Source organism: Lepisma saccharinum, chromosome 2 (assembly GCF_977018435.1).
Source record: "Lepisma saccharinum chromosome 2, izLepSacc3.1, whole genome shotgun sequence".
In the NCBI taxonomy this organism is placed as follows: domain Eukaryota; kingdom Metazoa; phylum Arthropoda; class Insecta; order Zygentoma; family Lepismatidae; genus Lepisma; species Lepisma saccharinum.
Genome location: NC_139230.1, coordinates 151,623,013 through 151,628,817, shown reverse-complemented (window position 1 = coordinate 151,628,817; position 5,805 = coordinate 151,623,013).

Genomic DNA, 5,805 nt, shown 5'->3' with positions numbered 1-5,805 from the left:
AAGATAGAAAAAAAACAATCAATGAGAAATAAACAAATTCATAACTCAAAACTTAATAAAGAAAATCAAAATTGGCCAAACTTACTGCATTTATGAAAGAGGTTGTGCCAGATCATCATCCTCCCCATCATCCTCTTCATTGCAGCTTGTGGTGCTTTCTGAAGAACTGTCTCTGTCGCTGTCCTCTGCTCCTCCAAAAGAAATAATTATTCGTTCGACCTCGTCTTCCATCAGTCCGTCCTTTTCCCAGTACTCTTTCTCAAGTTTTTCCACGTGCGCGCAGTACCCCTTCCAGTCCTCTTGGTTGCAAGATGCAATTCCCTGTACAGTGAGATCATGTAGTTGAGATACCGACAGCGATCCCGATATATTATGATCCCGCACATATTTTTTAACTTTCGCCCAAGCTAATTCGATGGCGTTCAAATCGCATGCATAAGGTGGTAAACGGAGTACTGTATGGCCATAATGCTGCAGAGTCTTGTCCACACGGAAGGTTTTCTCTAGACTTCCGAGAGTGACGCGAAGGAAAGCAGACGTACGTGCGCGACCTCGGCGTTTCTGCGCCTTTTCGTTCCGAGATAACGGCTACTTATGCGTTTCAGTGTACTGGGAATGAGTATATGTGAGTGTGTGTGAGTGTTCGTGTGTTGGTGAAGGGTGGAGGGATACTCTCCCAGAGAATTCTGGTAAGTACTGTGTTTTTACACACTTTTTACTTATGTGAACTGCCCTCCATATCTTCCCACGTTCGAGGAAGCTAACGCGAAGCACTTTGAACAGTCAGCAAAACAGCCGCGTGCTGTTATGCGATACGGTTTATTGAACCAGGACGATAAATTCTGAATTTTACTAAAGTGAAAAAACTGCAAATGCCCCAAGAAGGGGGCTCGAAGCATCAAACATCCCAAAGTCAGAAATCACAACAGAATGACACTCCCTCGTTTGTAATAGGAGGCCCGGTTTCGGACCGATCCGGTTTGAACTTACTCGTGTGTAATGCGATAAACGATAAAAGGAAACGATCCCCAGAAACTCTAGAGGATCCCAGGAAGAGAAAAAACTTATTGAGGAGTGACGGCTCCCAGACCCCCCCTTCCCCAAGTGCTGGTGCTCCTGCTGGTCAAGATACAATGAACGTTGCAATGGATAATATTCCAGATACAGCTGATATCCAACTGGGCTTGTTTATCAAGCTGTCCCTCGAATTAAATACCATTATAGCTAAAGATAGAAACATTCCTCCTGAAAATAAATCAACAATCCTCGAAATAGTAGCCAAAATGGGTCAGGTTCATCAAGAGACGGTGGCTGAAAACAAATCGTTAAAAACCGCCTGCGACTTACTTCAAAGTGCAGCAAAGACAGAAGGTAACGCTAAACCATCCTACGCATAAACAGCAGCGTCACCAGCTATCGTGCAAACAGGAAGGGCAGCTCAAATTCAAAAAACTGTTCAAAATTTGAAATACACTGTCTTCATTTCAGATGAGAACAGAAATAAAGATGCAAAAAAGGTACAAGAAACATTCACAAAAGTGATAAATCCCATCAGAGATGGGATAAGGATTAAACAAATGAGACAAACAAACAAAATGCTGATTGTGGAGACAGATACAAAAGAGGAGGCAGACAAAATAATTAACCATGGGGAACTAGCCAAACATAAAATCAGGGCAACCTGCCACTGTGTTTTCGAGGTGGCTCCAGATTTAAGAAAAATCCTTTTGAAAAATGAAAAAATCTTCGTCGCATTCCTGTCCTTATCCCTTAAAGATTACATTGTCGTCCCAAAGTGTAATAAATGTTGCGACTATGGACATTTGAGCCGGTTTTGTAAAGGAAAGGAAATCTGCGCCCAGTGTGGCCTGGAAAGCCATTCTAAGGAGGAGCAATGTCCTAAAAAAGATGGTCCAAAGATATGCATTCCTTGCATGAAAAGAAAAAAAGAATGTAATGGCAAGGACTGCCCCACTTACAAGTTACAGTTACAAAGGTTAATAGAAAGGACAGATTATGGATTGTAAATCGACTGTGAATTTTAGAATGACAAAGAAAAACAAAAATAGGAAAACTCCCAGCCGTCTTCGCCGCGACGCGGCTAGAGCCGCAGCTTACAGGGAAAGGAAAATAAAGGAAATTAAGCTACTGCTAGCCAAAATTGAGAAGAATAAAATGGACAATTATCAAAACATAAAACTACCAGAAACGTTTTTCGAACATATAAAATCTTCTGCCTTCACGACGCAGGGAAATGAAAGAACCATAAACTTCATATTAAAGAACAAAATATATCTAGATTCGAACCACATTAAAACACCAGTACAGCCATCACAGCCTCTACTTAGCTCAAAAATACCCAACCTTCCCCCAAGTGTTTTTACCTATTTACCTGATGGCATAACTCTGCACAACCCCTTTGTAACCCCCCCCCAGAATCGCCTCTTAATGAAAGACTCTTTAGATACCCAGTAGTTCCCGAACCACCCTTCCCGCTCAATAACGAAATTGAAAACGAAATTGAAAGTGGGATACAAGAGGAAATAATAGTAACAAGCACAGAGAGAGATCAACATCCAGGAGTGAGCGACGCAGGCCCCACTTACACTAACATGTCAGAGAAGAAAACGACGAAATTAAATCCGAACGCCCGTGCCTTTCATCCGGAGATCAAGTATAGTAATTTCAGTAAACCGCAGACTCTTCATCCGCCATTCTCTCCGGCGAGTGCTGAACCGCCTTCGGGTCTGCTCGTGGAAGAGAAATGTAAAATAAATCCAGCAAAAATCTACAACAACTTTGAAGAAGCGCTGAGACTAAGCAGGCTCGAGGAAAAAGAAAATTTGGTCACGGCTTTGAGGATTTTGATTAGAAATAAGCACGAAAATGGAAAATCTATCATCTTCCCGTACCCGGAGGCGGTCGACATGATAACTCTAAAGTCTAACAATATTCCTACTGAAACGGAGGAATTATCATCATTGCTGGAAAAAGTTTTTGCTCGCCGAGGCGTCTCCCTGGATATAAAAGAAATTTACTCAGACTTCGCGAGGGCTCACGGGAGGGTGGTGTTTATCCCAAGAACAGAATGGCCGCAGTGCTTTCAGATAGCGAGACACCCTTAATGGAAAGGTACGTAAGCGTTGCACAGGCAAACCTAATGGGGGCAAAACTGTCAACCGCGGAAATTTTTGACTTCGCTAAAAACAAAAAACTGGATATTCTGGCCTTGCAGGAACCATATATTTTTAAAAACAAAATTCCATCTGCACCGATAGGGGCGAGAATTATAATGCATCATCAAAATGCCAAATCTGCAATAGTTATTCCAAACAGAGAGATTGTACCAATTAAAATCGCTCAATTTTCTACCAGTCACATTAACTGTGTAGAATTATCCTTGGAAAATTTATCATTCATAATTATAAACTGCTATTGCCAATATAGCCATAATATCGAACAGTTTCTGGAAAAAATGGGCGACGCTTGCAACGTCTATAGCAACAAAGGTCTCCTAATAACAATGGATGCGAATTCCTCCTCCCCGTGGTGGCACGGGCGTGAGACGAATCCCAACGGGGAGCTGGTGGAGGAATTCGTGGCAGGAAATAATCTGTTTGTGGAGAATCTACCAGACAATCCTTCAACTTATAGAGGCAGGGCGGGGGCATCCAGTAACATCGACGTAACTTTGTCCAACAATAGATTACTGGGAAAAGTAAAAGAATGGAAAGTGAATGACATGAAAACTACCAGCGATCACAATGTGATTACTTTTAAAATATCCAAAAATTCAACTGAAGAAGAAAGATCACCAAAAATAAGATATGACTGGGGAAGAACAAATCAACAACTTTTAATTGAATCAATACACCTCCCCCAACAGGCGGACTCCACGAAAACGATAAACGAATGGGCAAGAGTGGTGACAGAAACTATACAAAACGCAATAGAAATTGCAACGCCTAAAAAACAGATTAAACATAACAACAAGCCGTGGAACAAGAAGCTAACTAAGCTCAGAGCATTCATGAGAAAAACACGGAAAATTTATCAAAAAACAAATATTAATGAAATGAGAATTAAAAACTTGGAATTATACAGGGCGGCCAAAAAAAGATATGAAAATGAACTAAGATCCTACAAATGTAAACACTGGAAAAATTTCGTTACAAACAAATTAACAATTGATAAATGGGGACTGCCGTATAAAATCGCGTCTGGGAAAATTAAATTAGGAAAAGCTCTCTCAACACTAGAGAAGGAAGATGGAACACACACAATAGATTTGCGAGAGACGGCAGAACAATTACTGCATGGACTCCTGCCGGACGATGCGATGGAGAATGAGGACGACTACCACACAAATACAAGATTGAAACTCCAGGAGACTTACAACAACGATCCAATTCTGCCTTTCGCGGAGGAAGAAGTAGCTCTCCAGATAATGACATTGAAAAGAAAAAAATCGCCGGGTCCGGATAACATTCCAGCAGAAATAATCCAGATGGCGGCGCAGAAGCTCATTCCAAACCTAACGTCCTTTTTTAACAGATGCTTGGAAGTTCAAAAATTTCCCACGCCCTGGAAGGAGGCTAACGTTATTATAATACAAAAGGATGCTGATCGTGACGAAACGCAGTCGAGATCGTACCGCCCAATCTGTCTCATAAATGTTCTGGGAAAGGTCTTTGAAAAAATGATAACAAAAAGATTATTAGAATTCCTTGCTTTGAAACCAAATACAGGACTCCAATACGGCTTCACAAAAGGGAGATGCACGGAGGATGCAGTAAATACTTTATTAAACACAGTCGCTTCGAACGAAAACAAATACGTGGTGGCAACACTGGCGGATATAACTGGGGCGTTTGATAATCTGTGGTGGCCTCACTTACTCTGTACTCTCAGAGAAATGAAATGCCCGGGCACCCTGTATAGAATTCTGGAGGACTATTTCAGGGATAGAAAAGTCACCCTACATATTCCGGACCAAGATATCGCTAAAACAATGACAAAGGGTTGCCCACAGGGTTCCGTTTTGGGACCCCATCTATGGAACGTGAACTTCGAACCTTGCATCAAGACCTTGCAAGAAACACTGGAAGTAGTTAAGTGCATAGCCTACGCCGATGATCTGATAATTATCACCACAGGAAACTCAAGAGCAGAAATCGAGAAAAATACTACCACCGCGTTACAAAAATTGACACAATGGTGTGATAAAGCTAAATTAAAATTATCGGATACAAAGACCAAATACATAGTTTTGAAAGGAAAATTTAGCCAACATCGGAATCCATTAATAAGAATGAAAGGCAAATCAATAAAAAGGGTAACTGAGATTAAATACTTGGGAGTGACGCTGGAAGAGGGCTTACTTTTCAAAAGCCACATTGAGAACATAACCTCCAAAGGGGAAGCTCTCATGAACAAAATAGCTACCATTGCATCCAACAGCTACAGACTTCCTCCGTCAGTTATTAAAACTTATCTAGTGTCCATCTACTTTTCAATCATCACTTACGGGGCATCGGCGTGGGCCTCATCGTCATTGCATAAAATAACGTACGTTCGTAAGCTAAGATCTTCTTACAGGAAAGTAATTCTCAGAGTTACCGGGGCTTTTAAAACTACTTCGTCGGAAGCGCTGTTTGTCATGATGGGAACTTTGCCAATTGATTATCAAATTAAGCTGAATGCTATGACTTATCACTTCAAACGTGGGAACGAGAGGGAGATAACCGAACAAATGGGAGAATTCCTCCCCACCGTCCAGGAGATCAAGGCGAAGATTCATCGAGA